The 25109-nt window shown below is 42.0% G+C and overlaps 1 protein-coding gene across 8 annotated transcripts in view; it reads left to right on the top strand.

Moving 5' to 3' along the window:
• Positions 1-25109, top strand: part of PAK1 (p21 (RAC1) activated kinase 1) — a 137660-nt gene that overhangs the window by 52506 nt on the left and 60045 nt on the right. For 2 of the 8 annotated variants that reach the window (XM_053924678.2, XM_024572746.4), the window contains exon 1: positions 7967-8157. The exons of the other annotated variants lie outside the window; for them this stretch is intronic. The gene's annotated coding sequence lies outside the window, so the exon portion shown is untranslated. Of the gene's footprint in view, positions 1-7966; positions 8158-25109 lie in introns of those variants that run through there. 8 annotated transcript variants of the gene reach the window in all.

Raw genomic sequence — 25109 nt, 5'->3', positions numbered from 1 at the left:
CTCTTAACCCTTATCCCCAATCTCAATACCTCTATGAAAATTCTACTCCTTCAATACCCACTCCAAATACTGTCTCCTCCATAAAACTTTCCCCTGTTCTACATACGTCATTAAGATCTCCCTTCTCTGCATTTTTGACTTGTTTTAAGTTCAAGTACAATTTGGTTTATGATTGGTGGCTTTGTAACTGATTGCCACTGAACAGATTTTGCCTCCCCCCCATGTCCAGCTTTCCATTGCTTTTTCTTTTCTTGCAGTATTTCTGTAACCTAACATTATTTATTTATTTTATATTCTAACTTACTTCATAGACAGCTCTTTTTATGATTAATTTTTTAAGAATTAAATTTATTGGGGTAACACTGGTTCATAACATTATATAAATTTCAGGTGTACAACCTTATAATACAGCGTCTGTACACTCCATTGTGTGCTCACCACCCAGAGTCTGGTCTCGTGTGCCATCGTGTATTTGACCTCTTTACCCTCTTTGTCGTCAGCCTGCCCCATCCCCCTTTGATAACCACTATCTGTTGTCTGTATCTGTGAGTTTGTTTTATTTGTTCAGTTGTTTTTTTGTTTTACATCCCACATATAAGTGAAATCATATATTCCTTGTTTTTTCTTTGATACTGACTTACTTTACTTAACATGATATTCTGCAGATCCATTCATATTGTTGTAAGGGCAATATTTCAGCTTTTTTATGGCTGAGTGGTATTCCATTACATAGATGTACCATATCCTCTTTGTCCAATCATCTGTTGAAGGACACTTGGGTATTTCCGTGTCTTGGCTGCTATGGGTAATGCTGAGTGACTGTTACGGTGCAGATGTACATATATTGATACGAGTCAGTGTTTTCAAGTTTTTCAGGTAGATACCCAGAAGAGGGGTTCCTGGGTCATATGGTAGCTCTATTCTTAATTTTTTGAGGACCCTTCATACTGTTTTCCATAGTCGCTGTATCAATTTACATTTCTACCAGCAGTGAATGAGGGTTCTTTTTCCCCCACGTCCTGTCTAACACTTATTTCTTATCTTATTGATAATAGCTATTCTAATGTGAGGTGGTATCTCATTAAGGTTATGATTTGCATTTTCCTTACAACTAGTGATGCTGAGCATCTTTCTATATGTCTGTTGGCCATTGTATGTTCTTCTTGGAAAAGTGTCTATTCAGGTCCTGTGCCCATTTTTTAATTGGATTTTTTTGTTGTTGAGTTGTATGAATTCTTTATTCTTATTGTGGATATAATTTAGCCCCTTTATGAGAAGTATTGTTTGTAATACTTCATACATTTTGGATATTAGCCCCTTATGAGAAGTATCGTTTGCAAATATCTTCTCCCTTTCAATTGGTTGCCTTTTTGTTTTGTTGGTTTCTTTTTCTATGCAGAAGCTTTTTAGTTTGATGTGGTCCCATTCATTTATTTTCTTTTTTGTTTTTACTTCCCTTGCATTTGGGGTCAAGTTCACAAAAAAGTTCTCTGAGATTAAAGTCCCTACTTTAAGGCCTGTGTTTTTTTCCTATGTGTTTTATTGTTTCAGGTCTTATATTCAAGTCATTTTGATACAATTTTGGTGTGTGGTGTCAGGTAGCAGTCTAGTTTCATTGGTTTACATGTGGTTTTCCAGTTTTCCCAACATCATTTATTGAAGAGGCTTTCCTTTGTCAATTGTATGTTTGTGGCTCCTTTGTCGGAAATTAGTTGCCCATATAGTTGTGGGTTTATTTCTGGCCCATAGAGAGCCCTTCATAGGCAACTCGTCCTGTCATCTAGTTATAAGAAAGAATGGTATGTTAGATGACTATTTTATAACCAAAATTATCATTGTTGACTGACTTCTTTTACATTTAACTGGTAATATCAGAAGATTATAATTCTCAGTCAATAAATGTGTTGTTGTTAAAATTATTTGTGGTTGCAAAAGAATCAAACAAATAAAAACAATCATTTTCAAATCTTATAGACAGTATAATCATGGTACTCATCAGTTAAATACATAAGCCATTAAGTGGAAAACTCTGTTTTCTAAACAAAATTTGCTAATTATTACTGATCCTTAGCCTTTATATAGTGCTACCAGAAGTTGCAAACTCATACGCCTGCTGAATCCAGGTGAGTGACTTGAAAGGGCCTGGTCAGGGCCAAGGTGACTACACAGACAAAACGTTGATATCGAGGTCCATGGGAGAATGCCTTATAAATTATGTATTGTAAACCAAAGGCCTACATCAACACAAGCAGTTACTGACTGACGACAAGGTAACTGCTAACTTGTATAAACTTGGGTGTCACTTAATATCTCCAGGATTTAATTTCTTTCTTTGAAAGTACAGTTCCATTTGTGAAGTCCTTTCTACCTCACTTGATTCTGCATTTTTTCTGTAGTTATTAATTTCTTGATTATAAGCTATTAGCTCTTAGTAGTAAATAAAACTCCTGGCTTATTACCAATGCGCTTCAATTTCATGAATCTTGTGTTTTATCATAGGGAGCCGAGCTTAGCCAAGGTTCTTACAGTAACACGCACCATTGAAAGGGTCAGTGTGTGAGCTAGGTAGTCAGCCTTCTGTAGTCCAGACCCGCACCTGCTTTTCAGAACTGAAATGTAAAACAGAAGATGCCTGAATTTGATCACATCTGTTGAAGACATTAGTGGTTCTACCTTACACTGTGTGATATATGTTTTGTTGTTTCTTCTACTCTATCTGACTGACTTTGTTCATTCAGTTTTTTAGTGCAGTACTTTTAAAAAATACTGGCTTAACATTTAAAACAATTCTTACCTGAGGATATGCTTATTGATTTTTCTAGAGAGAGGGGAAGGGGACGAGGGGTGGGGCGGGGGAAGAAGGAGAGGAAGAGAGAGGCATCAATGTGAGAGAGACATTGATTGATTGGTTGCCTTCCATATGCATCCGGACTGGGGATTGATCCTGTAACCTAGGTGTGTGCCCTGACCGGGAATCAAACCCACAACCTTTTGTGTATGGGATGGTGGTCCAACCAAGTGAGCCACCCGGCCAGGGACAGTGCAGTACTCTTTGTAGTTTATATATGTCAGCCTCTCTTGTTAGTGGTGATTTCTGGAGACATAGGGCATATCTAGGTCTTCTTCAGTCCCTGACACCTAGAATAGGCAAGGGCATGCGGTAGATCTTTGACAAGTTTTTGAAGAGAGCGCATGTTTATTAGATTTGCAGGTGACAAAGACTGGAAGAGAGAGCTCCTATGCTAGATGGCAGAGAAGGAGAGAGCTTGAAAAGATGGGCTGAAGCCAACAAGATGAAATTGAAGGAGGATGACAGTGAAGTTCTACATTTTAAGTCTCAAAGAAATGGCAACATGTGGGCAGGCTGGAGGAGACCCAGCATGGTGCTATTCTTATGAAAATGGTGGTTTTGGCTAGCTAGTGTCAGTCAAAGGCGTTGCAGTGGCTGAGAAGCTAATGCAGCTTCTGACTGAATTATTGGAAGCACTGAGAACAGTTAAAGTAATAGTCCAATTATATTCTGCAGGGGACACACTGCACTTAGAGTACCATGTCCCCTTTCCAGTACCAGGCAGTAAGAAGGTCATCTTAAATCACTGTAATCTCTTCTTTTTGATTACCAGGACCAAGAAATATGTTTCCCTTAGGGTACTAGGCAATAAGAGGGTCATAGGACTGTGTTCAGTGGAAGGTGACCTAAATCACCACTAATCAAAGTAGAGACTGTACCGTTCTCAGCCTGCAACAAGGTACACATAGAAACTGAGAGTGTTTAGACACTTTTATAGCAATTTGACAGAGTAATTTTCTGTCTAATGAATGTAATAAAAAAGAAAAAGATTTATCTTGTATATCCTTTTTTTTTTTGCTTGATACTTTAAAACTTTTAAAATTTTATTTTAATAGACTTTATTTTTACAACAGTTTTAACCTTATGGAAAAATTGACCAGAGTGTACCAACAGCTGCTGTACACTCCCTCTCCCACCCCCAGCACTTCCTCTGTTATCAACATCCTGCACTAGTGTGGCAACATGGAGGAACCAGTATTGATACATTGTTATTAATTGAAGTCCGTAGTTTACATTTTTATATTTGGGTTCACACTTTGTGTTTTACAGTTCTTTGGGCTTTGAAAATGCATAATATCATCTAGTCACCATTATATTATCATACAGAATAGTTTCACTGCCTTAAAAATGCCCTGTGTCCACTATTCATCCCTACTACCAACTCCCTTTTGAAAACCTGGCAACCACTGATCCTTTTGCTCTTTTTATAGTTTTACCTTTTCTTGAATATCAGCCTTTTCAGACTAGCTTTTTTCACTGAGAGGGATACATTTAGGGGCTTTCCATGGCTTATCCTGGCTTGATAATTCATCTTTTTATTGCTGTTATAAAATGCCATTGTACAAATGTTTTCTCACCCATTCGTCTGTTGAAGGGTATCTTGGTTGCTTCTGAATTTTGGCTGTTGTGAATAAGGACTCAATAAATATTTGTGGACATGTTTTGTGTGGACATAAATTTTCAAGTCATTTGAGTAAGTACCCGGGAGTGCAATTGTTGGACTGTATGGAAAGCCTGTGTGTATATATATATATATATATATATATATATATGTTTGTAAGAAACTGTTCAGCTGTCTCCCAGCGTTGTTGTAGGATTTTGCATTCTCTTCCGCGGTGAGTAAGAATTGTAGTTGTTTCACATCCTCACCTGCATTTGGTGTTTTCACTGTTGTGGAGTTTAGCCATTCTAATAGGTATATAGTGGTATCTCGTTGTTGTTTTAATTTGCAAGCCCCTAATGACATAGGATGTTGATTATCTTTTCATATGCTTATTTGTCATCTCTACCTCCTTTAGGGGATGTCTATTTAGATTTTTTTGCCCATTTTTTGATTGAGTTGTTTGTTTTTTGTTGGGTTTTAAGAGTTCTTTGTATATTTTGGATACAAGTCCTTTACCAAAATATGTGATTTGCCTGTATTTTCTCAAGTCTTTGACTTTTTTTTTCTCTTAACAGTATCTTTGCAGAACAGAAGTGTTAAATTTTAATTAATTCCAACTTATCAACTTTTTCTTTTGCGGATTGTGATTTTGATGTTATCTAAAAAGTCATCGCCAGACCTAAAGTCATCTCAATTTTCTCCTATGTTATCTTCTAGATAGTTTATAGTTCTGCATTTTACATTTAGGTCTATGATAAATTTTGAGTTAATATTGTGAAAAGTGTAAAGCCTGTGTCTAGATTAATTATTTTTGCTTGTGTAGACCTGTTTCTAGCACCATTTATTGAAAACACTCTTCTTTCTCCATTGAATTTCCCTTGTTTTTTGTCAAAGTTCAGTTGACAATATTTTTGTAGGTCTGTTTCAGGCTGTCTCTTCTGGTCCGTTGATCTGTTTGTCTGTTCTTTCACCCGTACCAAACTGTTTTGGCCAGTAGCTTTATAGTACTGAAGGTGAGTAGTATTAGTCCTCCGATAGATATCTATATAGCTATAGTTATATCTATAAAGATGTGTTGTCTAGGCCACATCCCAGACCAGTGGAGTCAAAATCTCTGATAGGACTTCAGTATATATTTTTAAACCTTTCCAGGTAATTTTGATGCACAGGGTGATTTGAAGACCACCATAACAAGACCATAAACTCCTTGAAGGAGTGGCTTGTACAAGATGCTTAGTTGTTGAATGAACAAATGTTTAAGAGAACTGAGGGTGTTTGTCCTGGAGAGGAGAAAAAGAATAGGTCACCGTACGCACATATCTGAAAGCCTTTATGATGACTTGTCCTGAGGATGTTTTATGAGTACTCCAGGAGGCAGAATTGGAAATTTAGAGGCACCTGGCTGAATATTAGGAGGCTCACTGTCTTATGGTGCTAATTGCAAATGAGCTCTCTGTTCCGGCATATGTTCCGGCAGGGCCTGGAAAGCCATCGATAAGAGGATGCTGCATGTGGTGGGAAACTGGGTAAGGTCAGATGTTCTGATTATTGATCATTAGTTTGAAAAACTGTATCCAAAGCAGAGCACTCTTTCTGGCTCTCATTCGCCCTGTATCACTTGAGATGAAGGACAGGGTGTGGGGTCAAAAGAACATTCAAAAACTACTTTGAAGCTGAGTTCTCATAGTGCATCAGACCCTCTGGTCTGTGTTATTGACCAGTTCTGCCCGCAGTGTGGGTGTCTTCAAGAAATTCTCTGTCTCCGTCCCCATATTTGGGACTTCTGGTGGTTGGAATAGCACGTGTACTCAGGCCTGAGAAAGGTGAAAGATATTTAACAGAAGAGCTCTTTCAGTCCTCATGGAGTTCTTCTCCTATACCCTTCTTCAGTTAGATTAATTTGGGACCACTGAATGGAGGTGAAGACATCTGTCAGGGAAAGTGGATAAATACCATAAAACATCTCTCTAGCACACTTAAATCATTGATCAGGCATGATGCTGGTTACCCACTCTTTGCTAGGCTGTAAGGAGAGGGATCTGGCAGGTGATACAAAATTGGCCAATATGGCAGAGAGAAATACAGCATAGATTGAGGAGTCAGACCAGATTTGTGACCATTTAGCCGTTTATCAGCTGTGTAGTGCTGGGGAAGTCGCTGCCCTCTCTCACCTTTCACATTCTGTCTTTCAGCAAGTTCTGCTGCTTCTTCCAAGCTGTATCCTTAGAACATACTTGTTTCTTTTTATCTCATCTTCTAATATATTAGTCTAAATCATTACCACCTTCTCTTGGGCTTCTGAAAGAATCCACTAACTTGTTTTCTTGTTTCCATCACTCTTCCTTCTATTCTTTATTATTTAGTAATCTTGTGCAAATGTAAATTAGATCTTGTCATTCTGCTTAAAACCTTCCAAAGCCTTTGAATTGCTGAAATGCAGGACAAAATCCAGACTCCTACTTATGACCAGGAAGAGACCCTGCATAATCTGACTTCTGCCATCTCTTAGGAGCAGGGTACAGAGCTGGAGGTGGTGAGGCTATATGACTTCCTAGGGAGCATTTGGAAACGTGTGGTGTTATTGTTTCATTTATCAGGGCACTACGGGCATTTAGGGGGTCTGGGACAGTGTTGGCAAATGTCCTGTAATGTGTTTAGCTCAGGGCCCATTACAATGCCTGATTAATAATAGTGCTTAAGAAATACTTCTTGTATGAAACCACATTCTTCTGACCCTCAGTTTTCACATATGTGAATTGGTGGTAGAGTGCCTAGGTCCTAGGATTGTGGCGAGATAGACATAAAGCACCTGGAACACAAGAATGCTTAATAAATGGTAACCGCACCCTGGCTGGGTGGCTCACTGGGTTGGAACGTCCTCCCGAAGGATCTGGGTATTAAGAGATGCAGATGATGGGTGTTTCCCTCTCACATTTTGTCTCTCTCTCTTTCTCTCTCCCCTTCCTCTCCTCCTCTCTCTCTAAAATCAATAAACGTGTCCTTGGGTGAAGATTAAAAAAATAGTAATAATAAATGGTAACTGCTTGCAGAGCTTTCTTTGTTTAAAACAAGTGTAAGTATCCAACCATCATTTCCCCTAAGGCATTAGAGTTAGAACCCACAGCTTCGTGAGTGCGTGGGGGAGTGTGGGCGCATCTTGATCTTAGGTTTGACCTCAGTGGTCCCGGAGCCCAGACCCAGTTGCATGAACTAAGGCACAGAGGTTCTCTTCCTTGACTCTGGGGCTCATGCAGGATTCTTTTCTTTTTTTTTTTTTAATAATATTTAACAGTATCATGCAGGACCCTTAATAGGCCCTGGAAAGCCTGGGCGAAGTGAAAAATTACCTCCTGTTTAAGACTAGGTGGGGAAGAATAGCTAAGAGTGTAGGAAGGTAGTAGTCTCCCCGCCCTCAGTACTTCTCAGAAAGGAGAAGCCGCTTCCTCCCGCCTCCCTGTCTCCCTTCTTCCCCCGCCCCTTCTGCTTCGCCAACCCCGAAGCAGTGCCTGAGCCGTGCTCTGCGAGGGCGGGAGCGTGCTGCACCGGGGAGCTGGGGCGGCTGAGCTGCTGGGAGCACTGCTCCAGCCGAGTGAAGAGGCACGGGTGGAACCAGGGTTTTGTGTGGCCAGGCCGGGCGGAAGAGAGGTGCGGCTCTGCAACAAAAACAGTGGCCAGAGATGCCGGGGCCAGCTCTCCCCACCAGGTATTGGCGGTGGCCCGGCTGGGCTACGCTTGGGAGGAGGGTGGTCTCCGCGAGCTTCTGGGTGGTGGTGATGCAGGGTCGGGTAGATTGTGGGTCTCTTCCCTTAAGAAAGCCTAAATAAGAGAAGGGCGGAGGGTGGGACCGTATAAAGAGCCCACACAGGGCTAGGCCAGCACTGGAATCAGAGCTCTGGCCAGGGAAGGGTGTGAAGGGGAAGCTGTGTTTGGGGAACTGCTCTGCCTCAGGAACCACACTCCTTCACAAGCGCCCTTGTGCTTGGTGGCTCGGGGGATACTTTTCTCTGCCCTGGCTTAGGTCGTGGCCTGCTAGGATGGTGGGCTGATCTGTTTAGGAGCTGGAGTAAACTGGGACAGGAAACCTGGGGGGCTGGCCCCGTTCGAGTAGCCTCGGTGGGCCTCAGTTTCCTTATCTGTTCATTGAAGGGCTTTACATTCTCTTGGTAACTCTGACTTTTCCAGGCTGTGAGATTTCCTTTTGGTAAGGCGAGCTGGCTTAAAGTCCTTCCAACGGGCTGCAGAGATGTCCCCCTCAACCCTAGGAGACAGGTGAACTTAGCAGACCCTGGTATCCTGTCTTCTAGCCAGCCTTTTGGATGGCATCTTGCTGGTCTGCTGAGGATCCAGTGGCTTTATGGGCAAAGCGGAGGTTGAGAATGCTGGTTAATTTGGTGTTGAGTGTAGGTATGTGGGGGGTAGGGAGGTGAGATTAGGAAAAGAAGCAGGTCAAGTTATGTTAGTGGTTTTTTCTCCAAAATGGCCAATTTTTGATACTTGGGTATAAAGGTGTTTTAAAACTAGGCTCTCGTCTCTGGAGCCCCCTTCTTACTCTGTCAAGTTAATTACAGACCTTGGGCTGTGTAATGTCTTAATCACGATAATCTTTCTTTGATTATCTGAGACCAAGAAATACATGTCAGACCTGATACTAACCTACCTTGATTATTTTGCACCTCCTTCCTCTCTCCAGTTTTTCTGTGACTCCACCTCCGTGTCCTCCTCTCCCTACTTTTCTATTTTCTACTCCTGATTGTTTTTTCTGGCCTGCCCCCACCTACCTTTTCTCCCACCTCCACTTTCTCCCTTTCTGCTCCCCCCATGCTTCCCCTTTCTTATCCCTTCCCCTCTGTAGCTAATTTTTTCTTCCCTCTCTTTGGTCCTTCTCCTGTTTGGTTAGACTTTCTTCACTTCCTCTTAGAAATTTTTGTTAAGCTTTCTCAGTATTAGTGGGTTGCTGGCTGAAGGGACCTTTGCTTTGGTGTCTGTGAGGTCCAAACACTCTGTTTCCCACCGAACTCCCTTGCTTTTGGCTTCCATTCACAAATTCTGTCATCTCCCAGTGCCAGTCTCTCATCTTACTGCCTCTGTGCCTTGCTTTGGGCCTGCCACTAAGCAATCTTTCTTCCTGTGTTTCCCACCTCGTCCTGGAGGGCAGTGGGCAGCAGCAGGTAGTAGGGAGTGAGTAAGACGGGAGCTGGGGACCTTGAAGACCAGAGAGGGAGGAGAGTGAGTGTCCAGTGGCCCTGGGCAGAAGCTCCCGTTCTAGTGAGACTGACTGGGAAAGGAAGAAGATCTTTGGCAGCTCTGAGGTGTCGCTGACCTGGAGGGAAAGAGGTGAACCCGTGTGAGCTCAGGGAAGATGGGGCATAGCAGGGGTGAGGTGGAGGGAGAGAAGGAGGAGTGCTGAGGGAGAACTGCAGTCTTTGAAGAAGAGAGTGGCCTGGCCAAAATGGGTTATTTGGGGATAGAGGTGGGTGTGGTGGGAGGGAGGAACGTAGGTTAATTCTCTTTCCCTTTGAAGGCTGGCTGTTGGGCTGGTTTGTTTCTACTCAGCACACTTTTCTCGGGCAGTGTCCTCAAAGTAAGAGAATGAGAGGGGAAGCAGGGATGAGACAAGATTGCGGTCTTCCTGGTACTTACTGTCTAGACGAGGATGTGTAATGTGTATATATACAAAAAGTTTCGAATATAGCATCCAAACGTCACCAGACATTCTCTGAACCATCTATTCTATATTAGTTATGGTGCCAGGTGCTGGGGATACCAAAGTGGACGTTGGACTCAGTTGCTGCCTTCTAGTACAGGTCGAGGAGTATGGGTATCCGTAACCTCAAGCGATAAATATTTGTGATATGAGAGCAGCCCACGGGGCTGTGATAACACAGAGGGAACTTTTCATTCACCAAGTCAGTGACAAAGCTGGGTCCCAAGCTCGGGTCTTCTTTAAAGGTGATACCTAGTCTCTTATGCCATGTTATCTTCTGGCCCTATGTGTACACATAGTGTGCGTAGGGTTTTCTTATATTCTCTTTTCTGCCTACCTGTGGGGTTAGACTCTAGGTACTGCTGAGAAGAGAAAAAGAAAGTTTTGTATGAGTCACCATGCCGTGGCCAGACACTTACTACCCTGGAAGGGAAAGAGACTTGGTCCCTATTAACTTCTCCTCTCTCTTAGCCATTTGGATGACTCTGTGCTAAACTCCTTCTGTGGATCATTTGCTTTCTTCCTCCTTATACCCCCTTCACCCCCCAGCCCCTTGACCCTCATTTTCTTTTTTTTAAATGATTTTATTTATTTCTAGAGAGAGGGGAAGGGAGGGAGAAAGAGAGGGAGAGAAACATCGATGTGAGAGAGAAACATTGATCAGTTGCCTCTCGTATGCGTCCCGAACAGAGGGACCAAACCTGTATCCCAGGCCTGTGCCCTTACTGGGACTTGATCCGGCAACCCCTTGCTTTGCTAGATGCCGGCCAACCAACTGAGCCACACTAGTTATGGCACCCCTCCAATTTTTTTAAATTCCATTTTCCACGGGTGGTAGAGTCAGAAACCAGATGGAGCTAGGCTAGGAATTTTACTTCCATCGCCCTCTGTAATATAGGGGTTTAACAGCTCACAGGATTGGTGAAGATCAAGTGAAATAATACATGTGTAGAACTGCTTTGTAAACTGTGAAGTGCGGTGTACAGATGTCACTGTAGTTCTGAATGCATGTTTAGCTATAAACAATGCTCGGACGCTGCAGCCTGAAGCAAGTGCCCAGGGTTGCTCACTGACTAAAACTGAGCCTCAATCCTTCATAATAAAGGAAAAGGAGGGGGCTAGAAAGAGAATGATTTGGAGGCCAGTAATTGGGCCCCATGCTGAAAACTGAAGTCAGGAGGTATAGTGAGTGATTTGTCTAAAGTTAAATAGTAGGTGGCAAGTATAAAAGGTAGTGTTTCTAGCGATGCCTTGTGATATAGGAGAAAAAATGAAGGGGGAGGAATTTAAAAGCAGACTGACCTCAATTCAGATTCTGGTTCTACCACTTACTAGCTACCTGGTTTTTAATCTTTATTTTTTTGAAGATGTAAATATTAATTTTTTTAAAATTATGTTTTATTGATTATGCTATTACAGTTGCCCAATTTTTCTCCAGTTGCCTCACTCTCCTTAGCCTCCCCCACTCCCTTAGGCCATCCCCACACGTTGTCCATGTCCTTGGGTCATGCGTGTGTGTTCTTTGCCTACTCTATTCCCTTTGCTGTACTTTATACCCCCATGACTATTCTGTAACTAGCAATGTGTACTTCTTAATCCCTTTACCTTTTTTGCCTGTTCCCCTGACCCACTTCCCATCTGTCAGCCATCATCATTCTGTTTCTGTTCTGTTTGTTTATTTTGTTTTTTAGATTCAATTATTGATACGTATTTGTTGCCATTTATTATTCATATTTTTGTTGTTGTTCTTCTTCTCCTTCTCCTCCTCCTCCTCCTCCTTCATCTTCTTCAAGAAGACCCTTTAACATTTTCACATAATGCTGGTTTGGTGGTGATGTACTCCTTTAGCTTTTTCATGCCTGGGAAGCTCTTTATCTGTCCTTCAATTCCAAGTGATGGCTTTGCTGGATAAAGTAATCTTGGTTGTAGGTCCTTGCTTATTATTACTTTGAATATTCCTTGCTAATTGCCTCCCGCCTGCAAAGTTTCTTTTGAGAAATCAGCTGACAGCCTTATGGGAACTCCCTTGTAGGTAACTAACTGCTTCTCTGTTGTTTCTTTTAAGATTCTCTCTTTGTCTTTAACCTTTGGCATTTTCATTATGATGTGTCTTGGAGTGGGCCTCTTTAGGTTCATCTTATTTGGGACTCTGAACTTTCTGGTCTTGTACGTCTATTTCCTTCACCGAGTTTGGGGTGTTTTCTATCATTATTGTTTCAAATAGACCCAATTTCTTTTTCTCTTCTCCATCCAGCACCCCCATGATGCAAATGTTGGTATGTTTGAAGTTGTCCCAGAGGCTTCTTACACTAATACAATTTTTTTGGATTATTTTTTTCTTCTTGCCATTCTGATTGGGTGTTTTATTGCTTTCTTATATTCCAAATTGCTGATTTGATTCTCACCTTCATCCACTATACTGTTGATTCCCTGTAAGTTCTTTATTTTAATTAGTGTATCCTTCATTTCTTTTTTATGATTCCCATGCCCTTTTTTATAATGTTGAAGTTTTTACTAAGTTCATTGAGCATCCTGATAACCAGTGTTTTGAACTCTGCATCTGGTTGCTTGCTTGTTTCCATTTTGTTTAGTTCTTTTTCTAGAATTTTGTTCTGGTCTTTCATTTGGGCCATGTTTCTTTGTCTCCTTATTTTGACAGCCTCCCTGTATTTGTTTCTATCTATTAGGTAGAGCTGCTACATTTCCCAGGCTTGGTAGTGTGGCCCAATGTAGTAGGTATCCTATAGGGTCCAGTGGCACAGCTTTCCCTATCACCCAAGCTGGGTACTCAAGGTGTGCCCATGGTGTGGGCTGTGTACACTCTCCTGTTGTAGTTGAGCCTTGATTGCTGTTGGCATGTCCAAGGTCAGCCACTGCCTGTATTCTGTCCGGAGTCACACAGCAAAAACTACAAAGTGATCTGCAGATGGCTGCTACTTGTTCTGGCCTTGGAGGTGCCCTGTTGAGGCCAAGCTGTGAACCAAGGCTTGCTGCTGCTAATGTGGGCCTGTGGCAACTTAGCAAGAGATATGGAGCTTCCTGAGGTCAGATGCTACTTGTTTGAGATAATTTAGGGAAATCTGAAGAATGGGCCAAGGCAAGCCATTTGTATGGCAAAGCCACTGGAAACAGCTTGGGTGGGTCCGAAAATTGGGTGGGGTAGGGCCTCATGGAATCACAAGGGTGGGGCAGACAGTGTGAGTCAGGTTGATGGATTCTCTATATAGTGCCCGCCTGCTTGCTGTGTGGCTGTGTTTGTGGGGAGGGCTCAGAAAAGGAACAGTGGCCTCTGCCAACACTTCTGTTTGGGAGAAGGTTGCCCCCCAGGTTTTGCCCTGATGCCAGAAAATTCATTTCCTCCCCACATGTCTGGTGCCCTTTGAGCTGCTGCCCCGATGCTGGAGCTCAGAGGGAGTGAGTCTGAGTAAGTCACTGTGTAGGCCTTTTAAGAGGAACTGCCTGGGAATCCGGCACTGTTTTTTACAGCCAGCGGATATGGTGACTTACCATCCTGGCACTAGAACCCTGGGCTGGGGGGCCTGGTGTGGGCCTGGGACCCTTTGCTCCTTAGATATTTCTCCTGATTTTTATCCACCCCATGTCAATGTGGGACCAGCTGTTCTCTGCCTTTCCTACCAGTCACAGTGTAGTTTCTTCTTTAATTCTGTATTTCTAGGACTTCCATTCAGCTCAATTTCTGATGGTTCTGAATGATGGTTGTTCCATAGTTTAGTTGTAATTTTGATGTTGGATGAGGAGGTAAGCTGTGTTTACCTACACTGCCATCTTGATTGGAAGTCTGGCTTTTAAGCTTTCTAAGCTTTAATATCAAATGGGAGATATTTATACCTACCTTGAAGAGCTACAATAAAGTTTAAAAATAATTCTATAAAAAAATAAAAATATACATAGTAGGCACTTAACAGCTGTACTTATTCTTATCTCATAAAAATAAACTCTGAGGTCACCTTCTTAAGAAAGTTTTTCCTCACTCATAGGGCACTAAGGGCCCCTCTTTTGGATTCCTGCAGCACTCACATTCGTCCTCTCTTCACTCATAGTGGCACTTGCCATGTTGTACTACCATTGTGATTTATGTATCTGCTTCTCCCATTAGTATGGGAGTATTTTGAGAGCAACCACAGTGTCTAGTAAATCTTGGTATCGACTTGGTGTGTACTTTTGCCAAGCCCTATTTAGTTGCTTGGTGTACATTGGTAAACACAACAGACTTAGTTGCTCCCTTACAAACAGTAAGTTTATAAGGGAGCTTACTGTTTATTTAGGAAGGCGTATTTTTTGGTAAGTAAATAGAATTAAAATTCTAGATGCTGTGAAAAGCAGGAGTTCCATTTGTTCATGTTAGGTTTCAGATAGTTATCAGAAGTATAGGTGGAATTGTCTAACAGATCATTTTTAGTCTGACAGAGAGCTTTTGGGCTAGAGATCGAAACTTGGGCGTCATCAACATATAGATGATAGAGCCCTGGGAATGGATGTGATCATTTGGGGGTGAGTGTAGTGTAAAAGGAATAGAGGTCCCTAGCCTTGGACATATGGAGGATAGCTAGTGAAGGAAGAGCCTACAAAGGAAATAGGAGTAGACAGAAAAATAGAAGGAAAGCCAAGTGAATGTATGTCCCCCAAAGCCAAGAAAGTAGAGCATTTGAAACAGAAGGGAGGTCAGTTATGTTGAATGTCGCTGAGAGATTGAATAAGGTGAGGACAGAATAGTGACCATATAATTTGGCAACATGGGGACGATTGGTAATCTTGACAAGACTACTTTTGGTGAAATAGTAGGGTGTTAGTTGGCAAACAGAAGGGGAGGAAGTGGAGACAGTGTAAGTAGACAATTCTTTTGAAAAGCTTTGCTGTAAAAGGGAACAAAGAAAAATAAATAGTGTTTGGAGGAGGATGTGTAGGTATCAAGTGAGGTGTGTGTGTGTGTGTTTGAATAGGAGACACTATGGGATGTTTATATTCACCCAGCATTCTCAGGTTAGGCCAAAAATTTAGGGATAAGCTTGATTTTTCCTTTTTTCTCACACTGTACATCCAGTCTCTAAATAAGCCGTTTGGCTCTACCTTCAAAATATTTCTCTCGATAAATGTTTGTTGAATGACTGAATATATCTGAGAGAGATATTCAGCCCCTGTCAGCCACCATTATATTTTCTGTATTTATGATTTTGACTACTGTAAGTACCTCATGTAAGTGGAATGAGAGAGTGAGAGAGAATACTGATGGAGCTGAAAGAGGATATCATCCAGGTGAGAGTACAAGGGAAGGAGTAGAGAGAATGGCTTTTGATGGAACACCTTCTTTGCTGTAACTGGGTGGTGCAGGTACAGGGTGGGGAGATGGAGTTCACCTGCAGAGATTGGTGTTTTCTCATTGAAGGTAGTCTCATCAGCTAATGGGTGAGTGGAACGCCCAGTTGAGTGCCCATTTGAGGTAAGATAATCATATGCAGGGAGGTGTCATAATTTTCCAGCAGAGGCAGTGAAACAGGTATTGTTCTTTAGTACACTCAGCTGCTTCAGTATAGAGACAGTTGGTAGAGAGTTGAGTTCAACTATCCCAAAGCTGGGATTTTGCCAATTGAATTTTGGAAAGGGAGAGAAGGCAAGGGGGTGATTTAAAAAAAAAATCAGATTTGTTTAGGTTGATTGATCGGATTTGTTGAAGTAAGCCGTCTCAGTATCCTGCCGATTTCACTGAGAGCTGGTTATCCACGGCCCGTAGTAAGTATCTGACTTTTCAGTTCACTGGTCCCTAGCCCAGCATCAACAGGCTCTTACTGTAGTATGACTGTTGAGACCGTTGTGCACTTTTGCACATCGCGGGGTACTTATTATATAGTAACTTCTAATTGTCCTTTTTTCTTTTCTTTCTTTATTGTGGTAAAATACATATAACATAAGTAGATATCTTAAGTATTTTTAAGTGTACAGATCAGTGATATTGAATATATTCACATTGTTGTACAACTATCACCATCCGCCACCCATCCCTATACCTCTCCCTCTTGTAAAATCGGAACTCTATGCCTATTAAACGTGACCTCCCCACTCACTCCTCCCCCGGCCCCTGCCACCCGCCGTTATGGTTTCTGTCTCTATGGTTTTGACTCCTCTAAGTACCTCATATAAATGGAGTCGTACATTGTTTACCATTTTGGTGACTGGCTTATTCACTTAGCATAATGCCTTCAAGTTTTACCCACATCATTGCATATTGTAGAATTTCCTTTCTTTTCTGAATAATATTGCTTTGTATACCTATATATACCACAAATTGCTTATTCATTCACCTGTCCGTGGACACCTGGATTACATCTACATTTCAGCTGTTGTGAATAATAGTGCTATGAACACGGGTATACAAACATCTCTTTGAGACCCTACTTTCGGTTCTTTGGGGTATTATATGCCCAGAAGTAGAATTGCTGAATCATATGGTAATTCTACTGTTAACTCTTTAAGGAAGTGCTATACTGTTTTCCACAGTGGCTTTATCACCTTACATTCCCAACAGCAGTGCACAAGGGTTCCTTCCAGTGTTTCCACAACCTCACCGACGCTTGCTGCTTTCTGTGTTTTTGGTGGTAGCCGTCGTCATGGATGTGGGGTGCTATCTCAGCATAGTTTTGATTTGCCTTTCCCTGATGATCCGTCATGTTGAACATCTTTTTATTTGCTTATTGGCCATTTGTGTATCTTTTTTGGAGAAATGTCTATTCAAGTCCATTGCCCATTTTTGAATAAGGTTCTTTTTGTAATTGAGTTTTAGAGGATTGATGGTTTTTGGTTTTTTGTTTGTAGTGATTTTGATGGACTATGGTTAGGGAAAAAGAGAAGTGAAGGCGGGGGGACTAATGGGTAGTGGATTGGAGCTCAAAATGAAATCTAAGAATTGTAGTGGAAGTTCTTGAGTAAGTGAGCTGCATGCATAGGAGGTTATGTTTGGAGTATTTTTGATTCATTCCAGGTATTGGAGCTGATGCACATTTTGGTCATAAGGTCCATGGTGTGATAATGGGAGTATTGGCTAATTTGGACTGGAGATCAGCAGATGAAGTGACCAGTGTCGGAAGGTCATCCTTGTGACTGTGGAAGTCACTAGAATGGTAACTGTTGGTGTACAGAAGGAGACTGATTTTGAAACTAAAGCCTTTGAGTGGGGTGACCAGGAAGTGGGCATTAGGTAGCGAGGAAGTATGATAGCAGCCAGTGGAGGCTGCTAAAGGAATAGAGGCGTTTTACAAGAGGAACAGAAAGAAATGGATTTTAGAAATGGCTCTGAAAATTAAGGACAACACTGCCAGGCTGGGTAGGAGAGTGAACACAGCGTCCAGTGGAGAGGGCTGCTAGAGAGGGGTCTTCTTCAGGTGATAACCAGGTTTCTTTTAAGGCAACAAAGCAGGGGGAGTTGGCCTGTGACAAATGGGAAGTCCCAAAGGAAAATAGTTGAAGGGCTCCAGAGTTGGAAAGGGGTGACAAATTTGGTCAGAGTAGAGGGCATTCAGAAAGGTTGGGGACGACGGTTTGGGTGATCAAGGGTGACTGAAGTAAGTGGACACTGGAAGCTTGATTGGCTTAGTCAAGCCAATATCGAATATCTTCTAGAGGAGAGGGCAGTCCATGTTCATGCTGTGGTTCTTAGTACTTCCAAGGGTGATCCTTTGAGGCAGCATGTGGCAGCATGGGAAAGCACAGGATATGCTCAGGCAGAGATTTTCTGGAAGATTATCCATCCAGGAGGCAGCAGAATAAATTCCAGTGTTTCTTGAAAGATTGATCCAGACTGCTTTATTGGTTCCTTCCAGCTCTCAGATTCTATGAGCTTCAGGGTTTTTGGTTTTTTTTTTCAGGTGTTGGTTTTCTTAGTTCAATCCTTTCATTGGGAGGTCTAGAGGTTTGAAGCTTACTGTTGGGAATAGCTCATCTGTGGCTGAAGGTCAGGAATTTCCCAAGATGACAGGGAGAGGATTATAAGACCTTTGGTACTGGTTCCTGCAAATAACTCTAGTGACTGTTTGCAGGGGTGGTAAGAATGAGGAAGATGGGCAGGTGTGATTGGTGCAGGGCGGAGAGGATGAAGGTGTAGGGCCAGCAGGTGAATTAAGTCTGACATCAAACCTTTCTGCCTTTTCCATTTTACTTTGCTGCCTCTCCAAATGCAGGAAGCATCCCAGGCACAGGCCTCTGTCCGTTCTGTCTCCAGTAGTGCAGGAAGAGTGTTTCTCAGGGAATCAGAGCGATCAGGGGCTGGCCTTGTCCTTCTCGTTCTTTCATGGAGGGATCTTAGATAAATTGCATCCCCCTGTGGGCTTAAGGTTCCCAAGTATAAAATAAAGTTTTGGAACTGATTTTTTTTTTTCAAGATTCTTCCAGCTCCTGTTTTTCTCTCCCCTCCAAACAGGTGGCCTGAGTCAGCCAACCTTTACAGTTACCAGGTCTGTGCTGGGTGGGACTCTAGGACATAGAGGTTAGTCAGATCAGTTTTATTCCTTGAGTCGTTCATAGTCTGGTGAGGTTAATAGGATGAAATATGATCATCGCTGCATAGAAGTATTTAGAAAATGCTATTATTAATTGGAGGGAAGGTTCATGTAGGGGGGAGCTTTGTGAAGGTTTTCATGGAGGAAGTGAGTCAAGCTGGGTATGGAAGAATGAGTAGGACTTTGCTTGGCAGACAAGTTGGGACATTTTAGGCAGAGAGAACAGTGTGGGCAAAGGTAGGGGCATGAAAGCATATTGAGATGGAATGACAGGTTTAGAGAGTAGAGGAGAAACACTGGAAAGATGACTGGGAGATGTGAACACATTTATTAGATATTTATTTTGTGCCAGATAGCATCCTAGGTGCTTTTCTATAGATTTTTAAATTCTCACGATGACTCTGTAAGTAGATAGCCTAATCTGTATTTTACTAGGAGGAAACCGAGGGTTAGAAATTACAGTAGCTTTCCCAGCAGCCCAGAAACAGCCTCCAGTTTTCCTCCCTGCTACCTCAGCAGCTGCTGTCTTGTTGCCAAACTAGAGCAAGTGTCTGGAGGCTGCAGAGTGGGAGGGGCTTTGACATGTCAGAAGGACATCCCTCAGCAAATTCAGGACTGCAGCATTCTGGGCCCCTCTGCCAAAGAAAACCTCCTGGCACAATTTAATTAAAGATCAGATTCTCATAACTAGGTGTCAAGGGCACACAATACTCCCCGGTCCTGGGGGAGTGTAGGTCACGCCAGTCTCAGCTGCTCCAAGTTGTTTGGAACTGTGATTAATGTATGCAATTTTATTTCTTCTCGTTCCTCTCCCTCCTTCATTTTAAATAACGGACTGAGGGGTTATTAAAGGTTATCTAGTCCATTCCTTTGCTTCTAGAGTGAACAGGGAGCTGTAGTGGGAAGAGAGGAAGCCTTAGACACAGACTTCATTCCAGGTGCCTGCCTCTGTTGCCGACTAGCCCTGTGACCCTGGGTGACTGGCAACATCTCTGACATTTTGTTTCTTCTGACTGGCTCACTCTTTTATACTCAGTACCCAGCACAGCCCAGCAAACGGTGGGTGGTGATAAATAAATATTTGCACGAATGGATGAGAAAATTGATAGCGGTTGAATAGATTTCCAAGTTTTCTGTAAATTCCAATATGTGATCTAATGCTAGCGGTTATTCAAATATCAGCCCCAAATGATGGTTGAAATGCTATTTACAGATAGTTTTTCCAGAAGGTTCTCTGGGGAAACTGTTTTTTAGAATTTTAGCAAGTCTCTTAGGCAGTTTAGAGGAGTCTCCCATGCCCCACAGGCTCACTGTGTGAGCTCCAGGCGCCCGGAGTGGTCGCTGCAGACGGATGGCAACAGCCGGTCCCTTCCCTCAGGCAGCCCCTCTTTGTCCACTGTCATCTCTCTGTAGCCTTTTAGAAATCAGCGGGGTCATCTTTTATTTTTAACATGAGACATTCATTGCACGGATCCAGAACTGATGGGAAGGGACTCTTTTTTTTTTTTTTTTTTTTTGACTCAAAGTGCTGTGTGTGTACAGAACATAAAAGACCCTGTGTGATCCCTGCGTCCTACTTTTCTGTCTTCGTCTTCGTTTCGCGTTCTAACACACTGTCCTCTCACTCTCAGGTCGTTTCTGCGGTCCGGGGCGTGCTCGCCATCATTGCTGTCCGTCAAAGTCATTTATTGTTTGTTTGATTTCTTTGGTCCAGGTACTCTATCAGTGCCTGGGCCTATCGCAGGCTAATTAAATCAGAGCCTAAGCCAAACTTTTTATTAGGGAAATTTTCAGACGTATAGCAAAGTTCAGAGAATTTTGTGGTGAATACCTGTGTAACCACCACCTAGATTCTTCTACTGTAAGCATTTCATGTACTTTATTCCATCCATTGTATATAATGTATTGACATGTATGTTATATCACATCCCTATGTTCATCCGTTAGTCTTATTTTTAAAAATGCATCTCAAAGTAAATTGCAGATATTAGTTTACTTGCCCCAAGCACTCCAGCTGGTGTTTTAAAAAGCTAATAGGGGATTCTTAGAGTCAAGAGTCAAAGACCACTTGTCTGACCTGTTTATTCTTTAAGCCCCTACTCCTAAGACCTCCTCTTCTCGCGAAGCCTCGTTGGTCACCTTAATTCAGTGTTGTTTTCCTTTCTGTGTCCTCTGATTTTCTGTTGCTTCACTGTGTTCAGCACGGCTGACAAACGGCCTGGACTGGGGTCTCCCAGGTCCTGCCATCCTGCTTTCTAGACTGTGAGAACCTCTAGCGTTGGGATCATATCTTCTTCATGTATTTATCAACAAACCCCCAGTTTCTAGCATAGCACCTTACATGTAAGTACTTCGTAAAAATGTGTTGATTTGAACTGTACTTGCATGAAGAAAGTGTAACTACAGCCAAAGGTGTATATAACTTTCATATGGCTGATTTGAGGACCAAGAATTCATTTACCTTCTCTGGTGCTTAGCTCATGGCAGAAATTTAGTAAATATCAATCAAGTCCAGCTGAAACATGTTTATATGTTTCTATATTTGCTATTGCCTGGATCTGACCTAGCTAAATGTAAATCAGAAGTAGCAGAATTTAGGTCAGAAAAAGTACAAAGGGGCTGGAATTACCTCAAATATAGTTGGAAACTACTTGGGCAGAGAATCTGAAGACACAGGTTGTAATTCCCACCTTTAAATTGCTATGTGATCTGAGGTGATTTTCTTCTGTTTTTTTTGGACCTCAGGATTTCTTCCTGTTATGTGAAGGCGTTGATAGGAGGGGGTGAGCTAGTTGACCTCTTAGGTTGCTTCTGGCTTCGATGTTGTGTGTATCTTAAAATCTGTGACTATCTTGGCTCTGCTTTACACTGGTGGCTGTGGGATCCAGATGTGATAAAGCGGAAAGAGGCACCCGCTGTTGGTGAGCACGCTCCTTCCCCGAATCCCTGTCTAGGTGACTTCAGTATGTAAAGTGCCTTACACGTAGTGGCTGCTTAAAAAGTGTTTCCTTTCCCTTGTTTCTACTCTAGCACTGTACCTTTATGCTTTTTATGGCAAAAGAGACATAAATTCTTCCCTCGTTCGTTGCCTTTTGACCAGTGTCTGTCTAGAGACTACATACATAGTGGGAAACAACAAATTGTAGCTCATGGCTGAAGGGACTTTATAGCTTGTAGATAACAAGCCGGGAATTAAACTGAGGTCTCCTGGTTTAACTCCAGTCATCTTTTTGCTCTATTGCCCTACCCGTGGCCTTTTTGAAACCTCACAGAGATCCTGCCTTTATTATATAGAGCCATTCAGCTCATTCATAACTAATACTTCAGTATAACTAGTTGCTTATGTATTATTAGGCTCCCTGAGCCTCTGGGGCATTGGTAGAACCTGGTCAGTCTGTCTTTCTGTCTGTCTGTCATATTAGTTTGTTGCCTAGGATACATAGAGAGATACCGTTTGAACTATCATTCTAAATGTTGGCCTCAGGTCTAGCTTCGTACCGCGGCCTGTTGGAAGGCATCGGCTTGTCATTCTCCTGCAGCTTTGGCCCGCAGAGACTGTCACACTGTTTCAGATGCGTTTCTTTACTTATTCAAGAGTTGAGTGTGTTTCTTCTTTCCTCTCTCAAGATCGATGTTTTGGACTTTTTTTTTTTCTTGTAAACAAACTTTAAGATAGTGGAAGTTTTAAAATGTCTAAGCATTGTGCTCAGTGTAGATGGACAAAATGAACAGTGAGGGGACCCATGAAGCACTTGTAAAGGGAGTGAAACCTGGGGGGAAACCGTGGGAAAGGGCTGGTTGGAGGGCCACGGGCAAACTGGAGGGAGTAGTGCAGAAACATCGAGTCCAGGCAAGCTCAGAGGGAGGATGAGGAAGGCACAAAATTGTGTTCTGTGCGTTCAGTTGAAGGTTCTGGCAAGTTTAGCGTAGAGAAAATAGATTGGGGGAGTCTTTTTTTTTTCTTTCACTTTACTTTTTTAATTTTGAAAATTAAAATTTCAATTACAGTTGACATACAATATTATATTAGTTTGAGGTATACAACATAGTGATTACACCTTTATAGAAAGTACAACGTGATCAGCCTCATGAGTTTAGTACCCATCTGACACTATTCAGAGCTATTCCGATATTATTGACTATATTCCCTGTGACTGTTTTTACGACTGGCAATTTGTACTTCTTAATCCCTTCCATTTTGGAGAGTCTTGCAAGATGGTTTCAAGTATCTAAAGTTCTGTCTAGGGAAGGGGAATAATCTTTTTTTGAATAGCCCTGAGAGAAGATTTAAGACTAAGTGATAGAAGTAGTTTTTGTTTGTTTGTTCACTTGTTCTTTTATTTGTTCATTTGTCCAACAAATCTTTATTGATGACCTCTTCTTTGCCAGGCCTGGTGTTGGGGAGAAGTAAATAAGACCGAACTTTGTTTTTGAGGAGTTCACAGTCTGCGTCTGGCCAGGGAGTGGAGCGCCAGGGGAGGCGAATGTGTAAACAAGCGATTCCAGTGCAGTGTAAGATAGGTCGAACTTAATGTAAGTAAGGACTGTCTAACTGAGCTGACCAAAGGCAGAATGGGCTGACTTTTGAGACTGTAGAATGCCTGTCTGTGCAGGTTTTCAGGAGTAGGCTGGGTGACTGAGCTAGGCTGGAATACGGTATAGAGGGTTCAAACATTGCATTCCAACAGCAGATTTCATGTTTTAAGTCACCTGGAATCTTTTTGAAAGTGGAGATAGACCACCAAGAATTCTCCAAGCATGGTGGAAGGACTGAGAAATGAAGAAAAGCTGTATTGGAAAGGCTGAGGAAGCCTTTTTTGGCACAATCCTGGGCTGTAGTCCTGAAAGGGAGTGAGGTTGTTGGCTGAAGAGGCAAGGAAAGGCCTGCTCGGGGTATCAGGTGGCTGCGGGGAGTGTAATTTTGGAACTGGCGTTCTGAATGGGAAAGTATACTTGAGAACTGAGCCTGTCGAAGTTCTCTTTGGGGAGCTGAGGGACGTGAGCTGGGCTGGTAGGGACAGCAAAAGCAATTCTGCAAAGTGAAACTGGAAGAAATCGGTAAAAAGCATGCCACCCAGAGAGTTGATTTAGATTAACAAGATTGTCCCTGCTTACTTGATTTCTTTTGTTCAAAAAGACAATGAAGGAGTGGTGGGTTTGCCAGAGGGAGGTCAAGATGAATTATACAAAGAGATGGTGTGAATTTGACCTTGAAAGATGAGTAAGATTTTTACTGTTCAGAGGTAGGAGAAATCATTGGCCCAGAAGTATGGAGGGTAAGAAACTATTTGGCAAATTCAGGACAATAGAGATTTTTGAGGTGTAGTTTGAATGTAAGTTTGAGTGTCCACGTTTGGTGCCGTAGTTTATAAGGTGAGTCAATGTCAGATTGGGAAGAACCTTAAAATTTCATCTGTACTAAACTCCTTAATGGCAAATACATATCCCTGTGCAAACTTTAGGTTAATTAAAATATTTATCGAATCTACTGTGAGTCAGATACTGGGGTCCAGGCACTTTTGGGTCACCAAGGTGACAAAATGGAGCCCAACCTTTGGGGAACATTCTGGATCCTGGTAGGACAATTATAACATAATAAAAATAAATGTAATAACCAAAAGTACACTCTTTGCGTTGGGTCTGGAGAGACACCTAACTTCTTAGCAGTGGGAACATTTCCAAAGGGCATGTGGAGAAAGGATGGTGGGGGGAAAATGAGAACAGTTCTGCATTTATTAGGAAATGTTAAAAAGCTTCATACTATCGATTTTGTTTATAGCATTTGAGTGATTGATATCTAAAGCAGTGGTATTCAGGTGAAATCGGACACGTTCAGAGTGGTATGGCCGTAGACTAAAGCAGTGGTATTCAAATCGGGCTGACATTAAGATCATTGATTTTTTAAAAAATTACAGGTATTTGGCCTTAGGCCATCCATACTAAATCAAAATTTATGGGGGTCCGACCCAGGCATCTGTATTTTCTAAAAAGCTCTCTGTGATTATTATGCATTTTGTTTTTTTAAAGTTAGAAACTTTAGTCTCTAAAACACTGTTGTGTTTGACTCCAAGGAACTTACATTTTAAGTAGCCATGGCTAAAGACATAATTTCCACTGTAGCATGGAAGAATATTGAGAGACCTGATTAATTCTGGAAACATGTCTGTCCATTGACAGTTATTTGAGGTGATAACATCTATCTTCTTTAAAACTATTGCTACCATGTGATAGGGATTTTATTCCTTTTTATTAGATTTCATTCCTTCTTTTTTCCAGAAGCATTGGAGATTACTAATAAATCCAGCATCATACAGGATAGGATGGCTATTGCATTGACCATAATATTTAGAACGAGGTCAAATTTTAGAGGAAGGAGATAGGACCAAGGTGATATAGTCCAGGTGTCAGCACACTTGTCCTGTAAAGAACCAGATAGCAAGTATT

Source organism: Desmodus rotundus, chromosome 5 (genome assembly GCF_022682495.2).
Source record: "Desmodus rotundus isolate HL8 chromosome 5, HLdesRot8A.1, whole genome shotgun sequence".
Classification (NCBI taxonomy): domain Eukaryota; kingdom Metazoa; phylum Chordata; class Mammalia; order Chiroptera; family Phyllostomidae; genus Desmodus; species Desmodus rotundus.
This window is presented reverse-complemented; position numbering and strand designations above follow the sequence as displayed.